The sequence below is a fragment of the Panulirus ornatus genome, chromosome 66 (assembly GCF_036320965.1).
Source record: "Panulirus ornatus isolate Po-2019 chromosome 66, ASM3632096v1, whole genome shotgun sequence".
In the NCBI taxonomy this organism is placed as follows: domain Eukaryota; kingdom Metazoa; phylum Arthropoda; class Malacostraca; order Decapoda; family Palinuridae; genus Panulirus; species Panulirus ornatus.
The window spans coordinates 1,932,717-1,955,705 of record NC_092289.1 but is presented as its reverse complement, the minus strand read 5'-3'; the positions used below and the strand labels follow the sequence as shown (position 1 = coordinate 1,955,705).

General features: G+C 46.5%; 1 protein-coding gene across 1 annotated transcript in view; it reads left to right on the top strand.

Annotated features, from left to right (window-relative positions):
• disp (RND transporter family member dispatched) overlaps positions 1-22,989 on the top strand; it is a 108,302-nt gene that overhangs the window by 23,247 nt on the left and 62,066 nt on the right. The window contains 1 exon segment of the mRNA XM_071658521.1: positions 9,637-9,677. The gene's annotated coding sequence lies outside the window, so the exon portion shown is untranslated.

The following is a 22,989-nucleotide window of genomic DNA, read 5'->3' as shown; positions in this document are numbered from 1 at the left end:
CAACCTCACCCCTGCCTCAGTGTGTCCCCTACCCCTGTCCTAGTGTGTCAGTATGTCCCAGCGTGTTATACTGTGGTGTCCCAGTCTGGAGAAGACGGATATCCCATCATTCGCCGCTGGCGGTGTGTTTTTTATCTCGTTTTGAAGGAGCGTAGGATCCATCCTATCCCTGGGGCATCTGCACTTCCCAGGTACTTTACAGACGTAAAGTCATGTGACATGATCGTCCCAGGCCCCTCGGTGCATTCCTTCCCTGCGCTGGTGTCAGGGTAGTTGTGGTCTGTTTGATTTCCTCATATACTCCACAGTAAAAGGAGACGGAGTGCCACCCTGTTGAATATCATGTTATTGGCCATTCGTCGCAAGACTTTACGACCATCTGCTCATGGCTCGTCCACGCCCCTCGACCTCCCGTCTGGATCCAGTATTCATGTACCAGATACCATTTTAGGGGTCATGTATCTGTGTGAGGGTGATGGGTAGAAGGAAGATCAGAATGCAAAAAGCATTCCTTTAGGATTTGTTTTTGTGATGGATGAATATTATTGACAGTGGGAGGTCATGAGCTCGCCTGATACATCATCATGTTCGGATATGTTTCGAAGGATAACCACAGACCGAACACCTCACCGGGCAATACCAAGGTATTCCATTATGTTTGGAAGCCAATGTTACGTTTGCCTGGTGCCTGTACTGAACCCCTGTGTGTGTGTGTGTGTGTGTGTGTGTGTGTGTGTGTGTGTGTGTGACAGTGTCCTGCTCCAGTGTGGTATGGTCGTGTGGCCAGGCAGGAAAGTCGTCCTACAGTGACGTCACGTTGTCCCTCCCTGCGCAGGCTTAGCGCCCATGCCATCATCCACATGACCTCACATGGGAGTTAGAAGACTGTTGGCACACGGTCATGGGACGATCAAGACTGTTGGCACACGGTCATGGGCCGATCAAGACTGTTGGCACACGGTCATGGGCCGATCAAGACTGTTGGCACACGGTCATGGGACGATCAAGACTGTTGGCACACGGTCATGGGACGATCAAGACTGTTGGCACACGGTCATGGGACGATCAAGACTGTTGGCACACGGTCATGGGACGATCAAGACTGTTGGCACACGGTCATGGGACGATCAAGACTGTTGGCACACGGTCATGGGACGATCAAGACTGTTGGCACACGGTCATGGGACGATCGAGATTGCCAGTGGTCATATGGAGTGCTTTGCCAACCTGGCTCGTGTGTGGTGTTGTCAGGGGGTCAGGAGTGGCACACGGGGCCTCCGGCTTGTTCCCTGTTGGACGTTCCTTGTTAACCCTTACGCTGGGGGTGGTAGTGGTGATGGTAGTAGTGGTGGTAGTGGTAGTGGTGGTAGTGGTGGTGGTGGTAGTGGTAGTGGTGGTGGTAGTGGTGGTTGGGCGGGGGCTGGTTCTCTGGTCCCTGGACCTGCACACTCTCACCTGACCCTTCCCCCAAGCCTATTTGTGTCATCAGCTGGTGGCAACAGTTTGGTTGATCAGTCTCGCCGGCTCCTACCGCCTCACCCAGGACCCTCGTCAGGTGTGGCGTCGACACTGACGTCCCTGCTACACCCGGGCACACAGGTGTAGCGTCGCCACACTTCATACTCCAAGTGTAGTCCAAATGTACACCTCCCAGGTGTTGTGTTATGATATCACTTACCCCGGGTGTAGGCGTAGCACGTAGTGTTGTGTCGTGATACACCCACCACAGGTGTAGGTATAACACATAGTGTTGTGTCATGATACACCCACCCCGGGTGTAGGTATAACACGTAGTGTTGTGTCATGATACACCCACCCCGGGTGTAGGTATAACACGTAGTGTTGTGTCATGATACACCCACCCTGAGTGTAGGTATAACACGTAGTGTTGTGTCATGATACACCCACCCCGGGTGTAGGTATAACACGTAGTGTTGTGTCATGATACACCCACCCCGGGTGTAGGTATAACACAAGGTTGTGTCATGATACACCCACCCTGAGTGTAGGTATAACACGTAGTGTTGTGTCATGATACACCCACCCCGGGTGTAGGTATAACACGTAGTGTTGTGTCATGATACACCCACCCCGAGTGTAGGTATAACACATAGTGTTGTGTCATGATACACCCACCCCGAGTGTAGGTATAACACGTAGTGTTGTGTCATGATACACCCACCCCGAGTGTAGGTATAACACATAGTGTTGTGTCATGATACATCCACCCCGGGTGTAGGTATAACACGTAGTGTTGTGTCATGATACACCCACCCCGAGTGTAGGTATAACACATAGTGTTGTGTCATGATACACCCACCCCGGGTGTAGGTGTAACACAAGGTTGTGTCATGATACACCCACCGCGGGTGTAGGTATAACACGTAGTGTTGTGTCATGATACACCTACCGCGAGTGTAGGTATAACACGTAGTGTTGTGTCATGATACACCCACCCCGAGTGTAGGTATAACACATAGTGTTGTGTCATGATACACCCACCCCGGGTGTAGGTATAACACGTAGTGTTGTGTCATGATACACCCACCCCGAGTGTAGGTATAACACACAGTGTTGTGTCATGATACACCCACTCCGGGTGTAGGTATAACACGTAGTGTTGTGTCATGATACACCCACCCCGGGTGTAGGTATAACACGTAGTGTTGTGTCATGATACACCCACCCCGGGTGTAGGTATAACACAAGGTTGTGTCATGATACACCCACCCCGGGTGTAGGTATAACACGTAGTGTTGTGTCATGATACACCCACCCCGGGTGTAGTTATAACACGTAGTGTTGTGTCATGATACACCCACCCCGAGTGTAGGTATAACACGTAGTGTTGTGTCATGATACACCCACCCCGAGTGTAGGTATAACACGTAGTGTTGTGTCATGATACACCCACCCTGGGTGTAGGTATAACACGTAGTGTTGTGTCATGATACACCCACCCCGGGTGTAGGTATAACACGTAGTGTTGTGTCATGATACACCCACCCCGAGTGTAGGTATAACACGTAGTGTTGTGTCATGATACACCCACCCCGGGTGTAGGTATAACACGTAGTGTTGTGTCATGATACACCCACCCCGGGTGTAGGTATAACACGTAGTGTTGTGTCATGATACACCCACCCCGAGTGTAGGTATAACACAGTGTTGTGTCATGATACACCCACCCCGGGTGTAGGTATAACACGTAGTGTTGTGTCATGATACACCCACCCCGGGTGTAGGTATAACACATAGTGTTGTGTCATGATACACCCACCCCGGGTGTAGGTATAACACATAGTGTTGTGTCATGATACACCCACCCCGTGTGTAGGTATAACACGTAGTGTTGTGTCATGATACACCCACCCCGAGTGTAGGTATAACACGTAGTGTTGTGTCATGATACACCCACCCCGAGTGTAGGTATAACACATAGTGTTGTGTCATGATACACCCACCCCGAGTGTAGGTATAACACGTATGTCATGCACATTAATTCCGTATCGTCGTAGTGTCCTGGTGTATATACGCCCGGCTGGCGTAGCGTCAGACGCTGTGTCCACAACTGGGCGGTAATAAAGAGACGTAGGTGTGTGTATGTACACACTACACTCCCCCCCCCGTGGGCCTACTGGCTACAACTCCTCCCCCTCTCCCCCGTGGGGGGGGGGGGGGTGAGCCGGGAACCGGAAGTAAGTATGACCCGGACGGAGGGACGGACGGACGGACGGACGCTGGCTGGTACCTGGTAACGCGGTGAGCGCGTGCATGCGTGCGTCGTCGGGTGGCGGCTTGGGTTGTCAGGTAGCGCGCCAGCCAGAACTCCCGGATCGATACCCGCCCGTCCCGTCCTGCTCACACTCACCCACCACCAAGCCCGGTCGCTCCCTCTTTACTCCGCCTCAGCTCTCGGTTTAAGTGGGTTTATACGCGACCCTCGTGCTCCCAGCTCTCGGTTTAAGTGGGTTTATACGCGACCCTCGTGCTCCCAGCTCTCGGTTTAAGTGGGTTTATACGCGACCCTCGTGTTCCCAGCTCTCGGTTTCAGTGGGTTTATACGCGACCCTCGTTTTCCCAGCTCTCGGTTTAAGTGGGTTTATACGCGACCCTCGTGCTCCCAGCTCTCGGTTTAAGTGGGTTTATACGCGACCCTCGTGCTCCCAGCTCTCGGTTTAAGTGGGTTTATACGCGACCCTCGTGTTCCCAGCTCTCGGTTTCAGTGGGTTTATACGCGACCCTCGTGTTCCCGGCTCTCGGTTTAAGTGGGTTTATACGCGACCCTCGTGCTCCCGGTTCTCGGTTTAAGTGGGTTTATAGGCGACCCTCATGTTCCCAGCTCTCGGTTTAAGTGGGTTTATACGCGACCCTCGTGCTCCCAGCTCTCGGTTTAAGTGGGTTTATACGCGACCCTCTTGTTCCCAGCTCTCGGTTTAAGTGGGTTTATACGCGACCCTCGTGTTCCCAGCTCTCGGTTTAAGTGGGTTTATACGCGACCCTCGTGTTCCCAGCTCTCGGTTTAAGTGGGTTTATACGCGACCCTCGTGTTCCCAGCTCTCGGTTTAAGTGGGTTTATACGCGACCCTCGTGTTCCCAGCTCTCGGTTTAAGTGGGTTTATACGCGACCCTTGTGTTCCCAGCTCCGGTTTAAGTGAGTTTATACGCGACCCTTGTGTTCCCAGCTCCGGTTTAAGTGGGTTTATACGCGACCCTTGTGTTCCAGCTCCGGTTTAAGCGGGTTTATACGCGACCCTTGTGTTCCCAGCTCCGGTTTAAGTGAGTTTATACGCGACCCTTGTGTTCCCAGCTCCGGTTTAAGTGGGTTTATACGCGACCCTTGTGTTCCCAGCTCCGGTTTAAGTGGGTTTATACGCGACCCTCGTGTTCCCAGCTCCGGTTTTAGCGGGTTTATACGCGACCCTTGTGTTACCAGCTCTCGGTTTAAGTGGGTTTATACGCGACCCTTGTGTTCCCAGCTCCGGTTTTAGCGGGTTTATACGCGACCCTCGTGTTCCCAGCTCCTGTTTTAGCGGGTTTGTACGCGACCCTTGTGTTCCCAGCTCCGGTTTAAGTGGGTTTATACGCGACCCTTGTGTTCCCAGCTCCGGTTTAAGTGAGTTTATACGCGACCCTTGTGTTCCCAGCTCCGGTTTTAGCGGGTTTGTACGCGACCCTTGTGTTCCCAGCTCTGTTTAAGTGGGTTTATACGTGACCCTCGTGTTCCCAGCTCCGGTTTTAGCGGGTTTATACACGACACTCATTTTCTCAGCTCCGGTTTTAGCGGGTTTATACGCGACCCTCGTGTTCCCAGCTTCCTAAGGAGAGCAGGCCAAGGTTTACTGTGAGGTCTGTGGTTTACTGTATTATTAGTTACCTGGTTTACTCTGTTGACGTGTAGCAGGTTATAATCGCTGGGAGGTTTGAGTGTTATGAGTTGTGATCGCTGGGAGTTGTCAGCCCTGGGCGGTGGGAGGGATAAGAGGTGCTGCTAGGAGGGATGAGAGCTGGAAGGAATGAGAGTAGGGAGAGGTGAGCGCTGGGAGAGATGAATGCTGGGTAGGGCGTGTGCTCAGTCAGAGATGACATGGTGATATGCCGCCGGTAAGAGGAGGAAGAAGTGACCTTTCCTGGCGTATGGGGCTGGAGATTGTGACCCTTGACATCTTCCCGGTTGACCTCCAGACCCTTGACATCTTCCCGGTTGACCTCCAGACCCTTGACATCTTCCCGGTTGACCTCCAGACCCCTGACATCTTCCCAGTTGACCTCCAGACCCCTGACATCTTCCCAGTTGACCCCCCAGACCCCTGACATCTTCCCAGTTGACCCCCTGTGACCTCCGACGTCTTGCTTATTGATCTCATTTTATACATCTTTAGTTCACATCACATGTCAGGTCCTGACTGTTGAGTGCTGAGTGTCTCCCTGTTGACCTCACTGGTCATTATGACATCATCACTTCTGACCTCGTGACCCCCTGGTCCAGGTCATGCAGACTTCTTACATGCCCGACGTCTTGTTGACCTCATATATGTACCGTGTTGTTCCCCTGACTTAGTCTTTTTCCCTGTTGACCCTGCGGCCTCTGACCTCTGTTGACCTGGTGTGTTTCTAACAGTGATTTAACGACTGTTAGAAATTGATGTGTTATTCTTGCTTTCTTTAAAACCAGCTTGACTTGTGTTTCAGTGGTCACAGATAAAACCAGCTTGTGTTTCAGTGGTCACAGATAAAACCAGCTTGTGTTTCAGTGGTCACAGATAAAACCAGCTCGTGTTTCAGTGGTCACAGATAAAACCAGCTTGTGTTTCAGTGGTCACAGATAAAACCAGCTTGTGTTTCAGTGGTCACAGATAAAACCAGCTTGTGTTTCAGTGGTCACAGATAAAACCAGCTTGACTTGTGTTTCAGTGGTTACATCTCCGTCCAGTCTGAGAGACTAGGATGTAAAATTTCACCATCAGTTTCCAGTGTTGGGGTTAACGTCACCACACTAACCATTTTCTATATTTTTCCCTTCGTAATTTTTTTTTTCTGTGATTCAGTCGTTTCATCCTCGTCATTCCTGATAGCATGGCCTGTAAAAATGTTGACATCATTTTTGTATATCCTCGTAGAGACATTCCCACGGTGTACATGCAGCCTGGAGATCACACGGGTACAGCTGTGAGTGTATGTGTGTGTGTGTGTGTGCGCGCGCAAGTACGACAGTTGATGTATACGAGTCGGATGGCTGTTACACTATTATATTGACCGTACCGGTGATAAACAACACCCAGTATACTTTTCCGTTGGCTCATGTAACCATATGTGGGTAGAGACGTGAGGTGGCATGGACAGTTTTGGGCGTACACCAAAAGCCTTTCCTCAAACTTGTGGTAAAATCCAACTTACACACGTGTCTCGTACCCTCTCCTCCTGCACAGACCCCTCCTCCACTCGTGACAGAATTTCTCCTCCAGTTATTGCCCGGCAGAGCCGCTGAGGATTAGGTAACTGGAAAGGTATTAGTACACTCGCGAATGCATTAGAGCGGGAGTGTATAATTATCAGCGCAGGTCTGGCTTGGACCTGGCAACGCCAGGGAGTGTGAGGTGAGGGCATCCGATCCAGACTAGTCATCTGGGACCCAGGTTTACCTTCTCTAACCACAGTTTACTTTCTGTGACGAACGCTTAACGTCTCCACCCAGGATTTACCTTCTCTGACCACAGTTTACTTTCTGTGACGAACGTTTAACGTCTCCACCTTTAACAACAGTTTACTTTCTGTGACGAACGCTTAACGTCTCCGAGACCCAGGTTTACCTTCTCTAACCACAGTTTACCTTCTTCGTCCAAAGTTTACTTTTTCTAACCAATTTATCGTTTTCAACCATAGTTTAAATTCTCCAACCATAGTCAGTCTTCTCCAACCAGTTTGCCTTCTCTAACCAAAATTTACTTATTCCAACCAAATTCTACCTTCGTCAACCAGTTTGCCTTCTCTAACCAAAGTTTACCTTCTCTGATTAAAGTGTATCTTCCATAACCAGAGTTCACCTACTTCAACCAGATTTACTTTCTCGAGCCAAATTCTACCATGTTGCACGGTTTGGAAGTCGGATAATCCACGGTCTGTCAAGATTTCACATTATTGCGACAACCAGATTAATCTCCCAGTTAATATATATATATATATATATATATATATATATATATATATATATATATATATATATATATATATATATGTGTGTGTGTGTGTGTGTGTGTGTGTGTAATGTGTGTAAGTATATTTCAGTAGATCGCAGTGGTGCGCGTGATCTAGTATATGCATAAAACCACGAGAAAAATGAAACACGATAAATTCCCAAATGCACTTTCTTTTAATGATCACATTGTCAGAGGAGATGCAAGAATGAGATAGAAGTGTAGAACAGTCAGTTGATATACAAGGAAGAGACATAGCTAAGACGCCACAGGTAAACAAGCGTCTTAGCTACGTCTCTTCCTTTTATATCAACTGACTTGGTAACTTATCGTGTTTCATATATATATATATATATATATATATATATATATATATATATATATATATATATATATATATATATATATACATGTTGGGAAGGATTACAATTTTGCGCTTGATCAAGATATTCCTGAGTCCACTGGGAAAATGAAACACGAAAAGTTCCCAAGTGCACTTTCGTGTAATAATCACATCATCAGGGGACTCATAGGAATATATATATACATATATGTCTGTGTGTGACGTGGAGGGAACAAGAAGCGGGAGGCCAAATTGAAGATGGAAGGATGGAGTGAAACAGATTTTGAGCGATCGGGGCCTATACATACAGGAGGGTGAGAGGTATGGAAGGAATAGAGTGAACTGGAACGATGTGGTATACCGGGGTCGACGTGCTGTCAGTGGACTGAACCAGAGCATGTGAAACGTCTGGAGTAAATCATGGAAAGGTCTGTGGGGCCTGGATGTTGATAGGGAGCTGTGGTTTCGGTGCATCACACATGACAGCTAGACTTAGTGTGAACAAATGTAGCCTTTTTGTCTGTTTTCTTGGCGCAACCTCGCTGAAGCACGGGCTAGCGATGCCGTTTCCTGTGGGGCGGGGTAGCGCCAGGAATGGCTGTGTATGTATTTGTGCTTGTATAGGCATTTATGTGTATATATATATATATATATATATATATATATATATATATATATATATGTGTGTGTGTGTGTGTGTGTGTGTGTGTGTGTGTGTGTATGAGTGGATGAGCCATTCTTCGTCTGTTTCCTGGCGCTATCTCGGTGACGCGAGAAACAGCGATTATTATAATAATGATAAAATATTAATGACAATAATGATAATAATGATAATAATAATAATGATATGAAGGTGGAATCGCACCTTAGTAGTTCATACAATTTAACGTAATTTTTCTATACATGTGGCACGACATGTTTTGTGGAGACAATCCACCTTATCAGGTGTCAGTACTTAGGAAAGTTATTGAAATCCCAGCATTACCTGATGAGGTGGCAGGATGTCCTGCCACATGTATAGAAAAATTACATGTTAAATAAAATTGCATGAACTACTACATAGGCTTGTACACCTTCTTACCGCCATGCTTGGCCGTTAAAGGGAAATTTAGGGGTGCCTTGTGGTTAAGGGGGGTCATGCGGGGATAAATGGCCAGGGGAGCGAGAAGCGTGTTCAACTACTCTTCTTATGCTATCTTGTCTTGATGATTCTTTCTCGATGATTGACAATATAGGATTTTGCTTTAGAGTTCCCAGGGGATGGGTTTTAAAGTTATTATTAACGTCATCAACTTATTCGTGGAATACTTTAACAATGTTTACATCTGATGAGGAGGAATTCCTCCTTGAAACATGTTTTGTGTTGGGTAGTTTCAATAAATTGTCTTAACTCTTACTGAAGTGCAAAATTACCCATTTATATATATATATATATATATATATATATATATATATATATATATATATATATGTGTGTGTGTGTGTATATATATATATATATATATATATATATATATATATATATATATATATATATATATATATAGTGTGTTGGTTGTGTAATCATTATATGTCTAACCATACATTTCTCCTCTACAGATCATCGCATCTCGAGGATTTGGCCAGAGCTTCTCACACTGGTAAGTCCGTATATATATGTATATATATATATATATATATATATATATATATATATATATATATATATATATATATATATATATATATATATCCCTGGGGATAGGGGAGAAAGAATACTTCCCACGTATTCCCAGCGTGTCGTAGAAGGCGACTAAAAGGGGAGGAAGCGGGTGGCTGGAAATCCTCCCCTCGTTTTTTTTTTTCTTATAATTTTCCAAAAGAAGGAACAGAGAAGGGGGCCAGGTGAGGATGTTCCCTCAAAGGCCCAGTCCTCTGTTCTTAACGCTACCTCGCTAACGCGGGAAATGGCGAATAGTTTGAAAGAAAAGAATATATATATATATATATATATATATATATATATATATATATATATATATATATATGTGTGTGTGTGTGTGTGTGTGTGGAGATTACGAGTCATTTGAGCAAAAAGTATTTAGCTTCATTGTGGGAGTGCATTGTGGCCACGAAAGGTCTTATGATATTCTGAAATAGTGATTGTAATGGAGCGATGGGTGATGTCCAGAACAGCTGACGAAACACCAGTCTCATCAAAGAACTTCACATTAAAGTAGTCCAACGTTTCCCTGCTACTGAATGTAACGCAACCTTGGAGCTGCAGGATTCCGGGGGAAAAGGATCCTGGTGGAACAAGAAGGCCCTTTTCGAACCAGGTACTTGAGTAAATATGTCTATATAAATTATTGAATCAGGCAGTCAGTATATATATATATATATATATATATATATATATATATATATATATATATATATATATATATATATATTTATTTATTCAAATAAATAATTCTGGTAAGTGTTTATTATAACATGGTAATGGAGATGGGTCCTTGCTTATGAAAAAAGATATGATTATAAATAAATTCAATTAAATACTATCATTTTCTTACGGGATGACTAGATAATGACCAAGTATGCCAAGATAGGCCCTGAAGACAAAAATAGTTACATTTTCCCAGAAACGCGTATGGCATTTTCCACCGATCTCACTTAACGGCACTTCCAGCCCTCCGATATAATACAAAAATGTCGTACTGCAATCATGAACACAAAATGCTTTGACAGACAATAGAAATCATTCATAGTACATCAAAATATACAATAGCATTGGTTAAGAAAATGATACTAAATGAAAATAAAATTCAGTCGCTCACCAGTTAGTTTGTGGTAGCTTGTTGGATAGTTCACGATCGTTGCCTGCCGTACTACACTGCTTCTCCCTCCTGGCAGCTGTGTGAAACGAGAGACAGCAGCTGCTCCTGAGTAGACGGGCCAGGATGTGGCCACCATAAAGAAGGCATCAGGGGTAAGACATCTTACTTCACGTATCTTCTCGCGAAGCCTCTTCTCGTATGGGGAAAATTCACTTACCAATGTTCCACTTCCCTCCCGCGCGTCGCTGCATGTCAGGGTCATTTTCGCTAATGGTTGCTCGGTCGTCACACAACTTTTGATGATGTGCATCACTTCAAATGTTTCTTGTAACGAACTGTTCTGGTTCACAGTCTTCGACTCGACTTGGTCACTAGCACTGTGTTCGGCCATCTCGTGCAGCTCCTCATTTGTGAAGCTGCTCCCATGTCATGTTAGCAACACCACATCATCGTCGACCGTTACTCCCAGTCCAGCTTGTTTGGCGAGCTAGCAAGCTGCACTGGTTATATATATATATATATATATATATATATATATATATATATATATATATATATATATATATATATCCCACTGTTATCCAGCATCGTTTTAACATTAGAGGAAGGACCGACCCCAACGGCCAGACGCTGGCTTCCCTCACCCCGTTGTATCACTTCCACGTCCCTACTGTAACATTCCTGGGCACTTTGGTTGTTTTACCAACACAGTTACATGCTGGCTGTTGTCCCTTGCATGATGGGCATTCAGTGAAATGGTCACGAAACGCACGGAGAGAGCGAGAATGATGAGACCAGCCTTGACACAACTGACATGAATTTTGGCGGGCTGACGTGTACGTTGGAGACGATCGCTGATTGGCTTATAAGACGTCAACAACAAAGATGGCGGGAGACAGCGACAAAGTATAATAAATGAATAATTATATATATATATATATATATATATATATATATATATATATATATATAAAGGCAGACAGTATGAATTATGTACATGTGTATATATGTATATGTCTGTGTGTGTATATATATGTGTACATTGAGATGTATAGGTATGTATAATGGCGTGTGTGGACGTGTATGTATATACATGTGTATGGGGGTGGGTTGGAACATTCTTTCGTCTGTTTCCTTGCGCTACCTCGGAAACGCGGGAGACAGCGACAAATATATATATATATATATATATATATATATATATATATATATATATATATATATATATATATATATATATATATATTGTATGTAGCATTTATGGATCTGGAGAAGGCATATGATAGAGTTGATAGAGATGCTCTGTGGAAGGTATTAAGAATATATGGTGTGGGAGGAAAGTTGTTAGAAGCAGTGAAAAGTTTTTATCGAGGATGTAAGGCATGTGTACGTGTAGGAAGAGAGGAGAGTGACTGGTTCTCGGTGAATGTAGGTTTGCGGCAGGGGTGTGTGATGTCTCCATGGTTGTTTAATTTGTTTATGGATGGGGTTGTTAGGGAGGTAAATGCAAGAGTTTTGGAAAGAGGTGCAAGTATGAAGTCTGTTGGAGATGAGAGAGCTTGGGAAGTGAGTCAGTTGTTGTTCGCTGATGATACAGCGCTGGTGGCTGATTCATGTGAGAAACTGCAGAAGCTGGTGACTGAGTTTGGTAAAGTGTGTGGAAGAAGAAAGTTAAGAGTAAATGTGAATAAGAGCAAGGTTATTAGGTACAGTAGGGTTGAGGGTCAAGTCAATTGGGAGGTGAGTTTGAATGGAGAAAAACTGGAGGAAGTGAAGTGTTTTAGATATCTGGGAGTGGATCTGGCAGCGGATGGAACCATGGAAGCGGAAGTGGATCATAGGGTGGGGGAGGGGGCGAAAATTCTGGGAGCTTTGAAGAATGTGTGGAAGTCGAGAACATTATCTCGGAAAGCAAAAATGGGTATGTTTGAAGGAATAGTGGTTCCAACAATGTTGTATAGTTGCGAGGCGTGGGCTATGGATAGAGTTGTGCGCAGGAGGATGGATGTGCTGGAAATGAGATGTTTGAGGACAATGTGTGGTGTGAGGTGGTTTGATCGAGTGAGTAACGTAAGGGTAAGAGAGATGTGTGGAAATAAAAAGAGCGTGGTTGAGAGAGCAGAAGAGGGTGTTTTGAAGTGGTTTGGGCACATGGAGAGAATGAGTGAGGAAAGATTGACCAAGAGGATATATGTGTCGGAGGTGGAGGGAACGAGGAGAAGAGGGAGACCAAATTGGAGGTGGAAAGATGGAGTGAAAAAGATTTTGTGTGATCGGGGCCTGAACATGCAGGAGGGTGAAAGGAGGGCAAGGAATAGAGTGAATTGGAGCGATGTGGTATACCGGGGTTGACGTGCTGTCAGTGGATTGAATCAAGGCATGTGAAGCGTCTGGGGTAAACCATGGAAAGTTGTGTAGGTATGTATATTTGCGTGTGTGGACGTATGTATATACATGTGTATGGGGGGGGGGGTGGGCCCATTTCTTTCGTCTGTTTCCTTGCGCTACCTCGCAAACGCAGGAGACAGCGACAAAGTATAATAAAATAAAAAAAAAAAAAAAATATATATATATATATATATATATATATATATATATATATATATATATATATATATATATAGCCTCGGGGTTAGCATTCCTGCCTTTTGCACAGGGGTACCGGGTTCGATCCGGGCTGTTGGAGGTTTTTTTTTTTTTTTTTTTAATTTTCCAAAAGAAGGAACAGAGAATTGGGCCAGGTGAGGGTATTCCCTCAAAGGCCCAGTCCTCTGTTCTTAACGCTACCTCGCTAATGCGGGAAATGGCGAATAGTTTGAAAGAGAAAAGAAAAAAAAAAAAAAAAATATATATATATATATATATATATATATATATATATATATATATATATATATATATATATATATATATATATATACTGTGTTTGTAGGGGCGATTGTAACAGCGTTTCTTATTGTAGTGGTGGTGTCGTCGATCATTGTGATGTTGGTGGAGGCTGTAGGACGAGTGGTATAATAACGGAGGTTGTGGTGGAGGTTGTAGTAGTTGCATGAGAGTGTTGGAGGTTGTGGTGGAGGTTGTAGTAGTTGCATGAGAGTGTTGGAGTTTGTGGTAGTGACATTAATGATAATTCTGGCGGAAGCAGTAACGATAGTAGTGCTAGTAGTGGTGGCAGTTGTAGCTGCAGTAGTGGTGGTATTGGTGGCTGCTGTAGCGGCGATATTGATGGCAAGTGTAGCGGCTTTAGTGGTCGTTTTAGCAACTGTTGTAACGGCAGTATTGACGGCAGCTGTAGCGGCAGTGTTGGTGGCAGGTGTAGCGGCAATATTGGTGGCAGGTGTAGCGGCAATATTGGCGGCAGCTGTAGCGGCAGTGTTGGTGGCAGGTGTAGCGGCAATATTGGCGGCAGGTGTAGCGGCACTAGTGACGGCTGTTGTAGCGGCAGTTTGTAGCTCAGCTTCAAGATGGCCGGTCCCCAGGTCACGGTGGATCCCGCGGGGCCGCTCCACCAGGCTCACCTGGCCCCCTCCACCTTCTCCCTCATCCACTGTTCCACTTGACACTCCTTCCGATGTTTCTCCAGCTATCGATCCACCTGCTGATCCATCCTGTTCCACCTGCTTCTGCTGTTTCACCTGCCGCACTCTGCTCTTCCACCTGCTGCTCTTCTGTTCTACACACACACACACACACACACACACACACACACACACACACACACACACACACACACACACACACACGCATACACACACACACACACACACACACACACACACACACACACACACACACGCATACACACACACACACACACACGCACACACACACACACACACACACACACACACACACACACACACACACACACACACACACACACACAATAAAGAATTACTTGTATAATGTATTAGTTGTGGATAAATGTTATCAAATGACTGAGGACATGGTTAGTACAGACAACATACAGAGATTTAAGAAGTCATATGATAGTAGAGAAAGTTGAAGAGATGTGGCCCCACATGTGTAAATATGTGTGAAGATAGATATCTTCATGATATGTGGATGTGTATCCTTACAGTTGTATGGACGTGTATCCTTGTGGTGGTAGTTGTTAAGGAAGTGGATGTAAAGGAGGCGTAAGGGGCTGTAATGGGAAGGTAAGGGTTAAAGGGAGCTATGACGTTTAAAAGGAAAATTAAAGGGGTAAAGTGAGCAGTGATAAGTAAAGGGAAGGTAAATAGGTAAGGGAAACTGTGGTGAGTGAAGGGAAAGGTAAGGGGAGATGTCTATCATTTATAGGTAAGGATAAGGGGTAAGGGGATGCTGTGGTCATTATAGGTAAAGGTAAGGGGATCTGTGACGTGATTAAAGGGAAGGTTTTAGGAAGGGGTGTTCCTGGATGATTAAAGGGAAAGGGAAGGGGGAGGGACGTGGGGTCGGGCGGGGGGGGGGGGGGGGGGGGGCTGTGATCGCCTCAAATCCTGGGAAATGGAAAACTTGTTGAGCGGCCGAGTGACTCGCTCATCATACCCTGCTTAATCCTGCTTAGCGGGGGGGCAGGTGGTGCAGGACGAGGGTGGGGGAAGCAGACAGCCACCACCACGAACCACTTCCACCACAGATCCTGCAGCCACCACCACAGTTCCTGCCACCACCACCGTTACCGCCATGGTGTTTAGTATCACAGTTTGGGCTACCACCATCTCTCCCACCACAGTTTGGGCTACCACCATCTCTCCCACCACAGTTTGGGCTACCACCATCTCTCCCACCACAGTTTGGGCTACCACCATCTCTCCCACCACAGTTTGGGCTACCACCATCTCTCCCACCACAGTTTTGGCTACCACCATCTCTCCCACCACAGTTTTGGCTGCCACCATCTCTCCCACCACAGTTTGGGCTACCACCATCTCTCCCACCACAGTTTGGGCTACCACCATCTCTTCCACCACAGTTTGGGCTACCATCATCTCTTCCACCACAGTTTGGGCTACCACCATCTCTCCCACCACAGTTTGGGCTACCACCATCTCTCCCACCACAGTTTGGGCTACCACCATCTCTCCCACCACAGTTTGGGCCACGTCACCGTGTGTGACCATCCTGGTGTGGAGTCCCGACGTGTGGGTCGAGGACCGTAGGAAACCAACAGGGAGGAGCAACAGAGGGTCAAACAGGGAGGCAACAGGGGACCAGATGGCGAGGTAACAACAGATGGCTCCTAGTGATGGGTCCGGGTGATGGGGGGGGGGGGGGGGCTTGGCTTTACCACAGAGGCTTCCCATACAACTGTACGTAGAGTACACAGGTGACCTTCATGTTAGCATCATGGGTCAGTACGTCTCTCTCTCTCTCTCTCTCTCTCTCTCTCTCTCTCTCTCTCTCTCTCGGAAACGTCGTTGTCTTTTGAGTGGAGAAACGTGCGGTGGGTGGACAAGGCCGCCTGGGATACAAACGTTTATTGGATGAGATGTTTACTTGATGGGCGAGACCCGTCATGTTGGTGTGTGGAGGAGGTGTCACATGGATGCCAACACGTAGATGAAACGTTCTCTGGTGTACAGAACGTTACATGAAACGTTCTTTAATACACAGAACGTTATCTGGTGAGTAGAAATGTTTCTTTCTTTGTTTAGCACAATAGAATGGTAACGTTTCTGGTTGGATTTAACCAACTAGATGGTAAGAAACGTTGTCTAGTGGGTGAAAACGATTTTCTGGTTGTTAGCAAACGCCTGAGGCTTGAAAACGTTGTCTGGTGGGGGTAAACCATGCCTTTTCCAGGAAAACCTTACGCAAATTCTCTTTGAGAGTCAGGTCAGAGGTCAGGTCATCATACCCAAGGCTCGTAACGTCGTACTTAAAGGGTCGTACTGTCTCTCCCTCGTTGGCTGTCACTATAACCTACAAGCTAACCTGGGTCATAACCTACAACATAACCTGGGTCATAACTTGCAGCATAACGTGGGTCATAACTTGCAGCATAACGTGGGTCATAACTTGCAGCATAACCTGGGTCATAACCTGCAACCTAACCCTGGTTACACCTTGCAACATAACCTGGGTCATAACCTACAACATAACCTGGGTCATAACCTACAACATAACCTGGGTCGTAACCTACAACATGACCTAGGTCAGAACTCTTAAATCAGCGTCTCATGAAAATTTCTAAGTCGTTTCTTATCGTGTAAAGTTGTGAAGAGCGTCAAGACCCGGAGCTGTGCCTTAGTGTGGACATATTCATGAGTTTACTCCTTGATATACAGTAGTTGAACCTGTCACTCAACACGGCTCGTAAGTTGAGGAAAACCTCACCATTAACCATGGCACTTCCGTACAGCCATGTTTTGATGATATCTTCCATGCTACTGTTCCAACCTTTCTGATGTCACTGCCAGTGTGGCACTGAAGGCAACGCGTCTGTTCCATGCATCACTGCTCATCACTACAGTGCCAGGTATGCTAACTACAGTGTAGATGATCACGGTGGAAGGAACACCTAATTATCACTTATGTTATTTCTGATGTTTATATGATAAGAGATGGGTGAGGATGTGTGAAAATGATCTGTAAGGTTGATCGCCTGTGAGAGATACATGTAATACGAGCCTTATGTATACGACGGAAGTGATATATATATATATATATATATATATATATATATATATATATATATATATATATATATATATATATATATAGGTCATTAGGATGGTGATTGAGTTCATGTTACACATAATATGCTCCTGTGGTTTGTATGATTGTAACTACTAGTGTGATTAATATTGGTGTGGCTGATTAGCTACTGATGCGTGTGAGAGATAGTGGTTGGTGTAGTTAGGTAATCGTGTGTGTGTGTGTGTGTGTGTGTGTGTGTGTGTGTGTGTGAGTGTGTGTCTAGTTTTGATGGAGAGGATCAATCAGCTGGTGATGAGAACCAACAGAACGAAGGTAATGATAGTTGGGGAGGACGTGAGGGCCAGCACACAGGTCAGCCAAGGTCGTGAGGGCCAGCACACAGGTCAGCCAAGGTCGTGAGGGCCAGCAAACAGGTCAGCCAAGGTGTGGACACTGGTGGTGACGTGACCCAGGGTTACACACTGGCACCTGGCATGTTTGGCCGGAGCAACAGGAGAGTGTGGCCAGGCCCAGGGTCTTGTGTGTGTGTGGGAGGAGGACCACGGCCTGGGTTGTGACGACCTCTGCCCCTGGGTTGTAGGTTGTGGTCTCTCGTGAGACCAGGTGAAGGGTTTTGAGTTGGTCGGTTGGTTGTTGTCTGTTGTTTTGCCTTTTTTGGGCAGAACTTGCATGGTTGTTGTGTGTTGTGGTGGGCGTGGGGTGTGTTGTGCTGGACTGTGGCCTCGCCGTGTTAGTGCCCAGGTCCTATAGTGTGGTTATCCCGGCCTGGCAGTGTGGTTATCCCGGCCTGGCAGTGTGGTTATCACGGCCTGGCAGTGTGGTTATCACGGCCTGGCAGTGTGGTTATCCCGGCCTGGTAGGATCGCCAGGTAAGGGTGGTAGCCTCTCGCTGAAGAGGTGGAGCGTCACGGATGTCAGGCAGAGCGGCACAGCTCGGCGCCCGCCCCACACTACACAGGTCGGGTCCGTCTTGCTGCTAGTTTGAATATGAACCTTTATGGCTGGTGTGTGTGTGGGGCGGCTTCAGGGGATCTGTAATGGCCCGTTAGCCGAACTCCCCTTCTCTCTCTCTCTCTCCCTCTCTCTCTCTCTCTCTCTCTCTCTCTCTCTCTCTCTCTCTCTCTCTCTCTCTCTCTCTCTCTCATGCTGACTTACGAGCCAGCTTCCCCCGCCCATAATGTTCATCGAAGTGGGAGACGCCCAGTGGGAGGGAAAGAAGGGGGCTGGGGTAGATGGTGCAGAGATGGTGGAGGGATCGTCCGTTACCGGACCAGCAGCTGGCTCACTCCAGACGGCATAGTAGAAGGAGGAACCCATCTGTCTGCCGGACTTGAATTTCACCCCAAATTGATATCCCCTCGTCTTGCTAAGTGCTCTTTTACCCTTGGCAATTTTGCCCATCTTAAGTGGCTGAGCGTCAGATGCCGCCTGGCCAGTCCTCCATTTTCCGTTGGTATAGTAATGCCTCGGGCGGCTCTCCGTTTTCGTTGCGTGACCACGGAAGAATTCGGAGCGATTTCTTCATTTTGGAGTAAATGGGTTTTGGTCGGGAAAGCCGGTTCTGGCCCCAGTTACTAGTCTTAAAGATTCATTCATTTTAAGTAAGTGGCCTCGATATTCCGAGTAACTGGCCTCGATATTCCGGCTAACTGGCCTCGATATTCCGGCTAACTGGCCTCGATATTCCGGCTAACTGGCCTCGATATTCCGGGTAACTGGCCTCGATATTCCGGCTAACTGTCCTCGATATTCCGGGTAACTGGCCTCGATATTCCGGCTAACTGGCCTCGATATTCCGGGTAACTGGCCTCGATATTCCGGCTAACTGGCCTCGATATTCCGGCTAACTGGCCTCGATATTCCGGCTAACTGGCCTCGATATTCCGGGTAACTGTCCTCGATATTCCGGGTAACTGGCCTCGATATTCCGGCTAACTGTCCTCGATATTCCGGGTAACTGGCCTCGATATTCCGGGTAACTGGCCTCGATATTCCGGGTAACTGGCCTCGATATTCCGGGTAACTGGCCTCGATATTCCGAGTAACTGGCCTCGATATTCCGGGTAACTGACCTCAGTGTCTCGAGGGACTGTTCATTTTAAGTAGGTCGACTGAAAGTCCCACGAGTCTATTACCCTGCAGGCCAGTGGCTCCAATATCCAGTGAGGCTGGATAATTGTAGGCTACGGGCTGGCTCTCGTATTTTGGGATCTTTTTTTCTTCTTTTTAAGTCTGGAAATGTGGGTAGCGAAGGCCGTAGCCTTTTTTGTGCAGGTGAAATGTGAATCGTGGTAGCCGTAAAGTGTGTCGTCTGGCAGAGAAACCCGGGCCCGGGAATTTCCTCGACTTGTTTCTTACATTAGTGGAGTGTCGCACGCCCGAAGCTCACACACGTCCTCCAGCAGGGACAGAGAGACATACTCCCTGCCTCTCCAATGTCGTGGTTTGAAAGGTAATTTACCGTAGATAAGATTACCATTCATGAGAGAGCCAGCGTGCATGTGTGTGTGTGTGTGTGTGTGTGTGTGTGTGTGTGTGTGTGTGTGGTGCCTTGTGGTAACGAACGCGGGTTTGGTTAGTCAGGGACGAAAAACTTTGCGATCATAACACATGACAAGGGAAAACTAACGCTGTTATGATGTATAGGCAAGTGTGTGTGTGTGTGTGTGTGTGTGTGTGTGTATGTGTGTGTATGTGTGTGTGTGTGTGTGTGTGTGTGTGTGTGTGTGTGTGTGTGTGTGTATTGTGCAGAAAGACTTCCCGTACTCTGGAAGCACATGAGGACAAGAGGCAATTTCAGACAAATCAAAGAAACTGCGATTTTTTTTTTCAATTTTCCGATATTAGTTCGAGACTTAGGAAGAAGAAGAAGAAGAATAGAATGGATGACTTGCGAGCAGGATTCGCCTTTCATCCGTCACTCTCTACAGGACGCGTCGCGAACTTGTGCAAAGTCCTGCAGTGGCAGACGTCTGTTGAAGTTCCTCACTGGGTTGGATACCTGGAGGATACTGACGGAGGACTGAGATGCGATGACGGAGGACAGAGATGCGATGACAGAGGACAAAGCTGCGATGACGGAGGACAAAGATGCGATGACGGAGGACAGAGATGCGATGACAAACGTGTTGATATTTGGCTCGTATTTCTCTTCTTTTGGTCTCGCTCTTGGATCAGAAGTCATGGCATCAGTGAAAGACATCAGGAAGCGTCTGGCACTGCGAAGGTAATTCACTACAAAAGTCAGTCTTGATTTTCATTGCATCTTCGTAAGTGTACGAGCATTTCAAACACTGCCTGGCTGGTGATGTTGGGTACATGGCGTCCAGTGATTTGTGCGGTGGAGATATACTGAGTACACTGGTTGTGAGGTGCTGAGGATGGGTGAAGATGTGCACGAGATATATACATTGTAATGGGTGAAGATATGCACCAGATATATACATTGTAATGGGTGAAGATATGCACCAGATATATACATTGTAATGGGTGAAGATATGCACCAGATATATACATTGTAATGGGTGAAGATATGCACCAGATATATACATTGTAATGGATAGGACTTCGCCTCATCAGTGGAAGGTAACGTCTCTGTAGAGGTTGGGTCGCGTGCGGTGATGGGCGGCAACAGCAAGGATGGCTTCGTTGCATCACTGTACGAAAGTGACGAATCTTCCCCAGAGTTCATCATCATCATCATCATCATCATCATCATCATCATCATCATCATCATCCCGTTCCATCATACACCAGTAAGCTTTGTGTGGGGAAGAGGGTCTCGGCTCTGGAAATGTCGTGACTGGGAAAAAAAGGAACCACCCAAGTCTCACATGGGCTGCGGCCTGGCAAAGCCAGCTTTTCAAGGAAGCTGTGGAGGATGTTGGAGCCGATCGTAAAGATGCGACACACACACACACACACACACACACACGTTAGGTGCCTCAGTGAAGGCAAATGCTTGCCAGGTCCGTGGACCAGATGCCAGAGATGAAGGAGATTGTCACGTCGGAAGTTGGGCATCACGCCCAACTTGATGAGACGTGTTGGTTAATGGACCGACCTTCTCTCACAGATACGAGTCTTTAGACTCACCAGCTGGCACCACCTGGAACTTAGGTCGAAGGTGACGTATTGCTCTGCTTACTCGTTCAGTCACTGTACTGAAATGATTGGTCCTGTCAGGTCATTGAAATGACTAGCTTATTGAGTGTATTGACCTAATGGTTCAGTCAGGTCATGTCAGTGAGTAGTTCAGTCATTGTATCGAACTGAAGACTGACTGTTCGTAGTGGACACCAGACAATCAAGCAGAAATGTGGCGCTGGCTGGTCGCACTTAACCCCAGGATCACATTATGATATTTCTCTCTAGCGAGCTGAGTGTCCCCAGGCTTCGTTCCCAGGGTAGTTTGTAGTGAAGAAACCTTGCATGTTCCCAGCTCAGATGGTGTGTGGTATGTGTGTGTGTGGTAGATCATGCCGGTAGCCTAGTATAGTGAGCAAACATCTTAGGAGTTTTGACATTTGCCTTCCATGTGTTGTCTGAAGGTGAGGTCCTCATTATTCCCTCCTTAACCCCTGACCTTTCCTGCTATAATGACCCCCTCTTCTTCACGTTCCGGTTATAAGATTACTTAACTCGTTGTCGTAAATTAAATGGACTGTAATGGACCTGTGGCAGTGATTCTGAATGACCCAGGAAATTGGAATTTCACGGGAGCCTAACTCCACTGTGTTGTCACTTCTGCTGACCTGCGTAAAGATAACGCCAGGGACTCATGATATCATGAAGTTATCTCGTTATGATCTTACTCTCTCCCACGGGAAAGATAACTGACCGTAAGTGGTCCTTGGATGGACCATGAGTGGTCCTTGGGTGGTCCATGAGTGGTCCTTCGATGGTACGTTTGACAGTATGTGAGGTTCAGATTTATCTGAGTTTAACCAGGTCATTTAACCCTAACAAATCTGTCATCTAATTGAAGATCTTCATGGTGTAAATATGTAGGAACATCAAATATGATAATCTTAGTGCATGTCTCCCTTCCATCTGGTCCCTCCATAATAACACCCTCAGAACCACAAGTGGTTAACACATCTAACACAGTTTTTGATCTTGACAGTCACATAAGGTCTATATCTTCCTTGAAGGAAACTTTCAAACTCCTGTGGTACTTCCAGAGTCGTACTGTCCTCTGTAGCTTCTGGTGAAACTCGAAATCTACTGTAAGGTAGGAAATATGGCCTCAGCCTACCCAAAGGTCACTGTGTCTCTGGCTCTCCGAGTCCAGAGTTAATTCCCTCCACTTCCTCCACATGCCTGTCACTTAGGCAAGGAGGATGAACAACCCATTAAAATTTTGTTATCAGTGTTCTTCCCCCTTTCCTCTCACCAGAGTTACTTTTACCCTTGGTGTTCATCACCCGATACCATCTCGAAGCTTCGTTCATTTCTCTTTGGGCACCCGGGACCATCATTC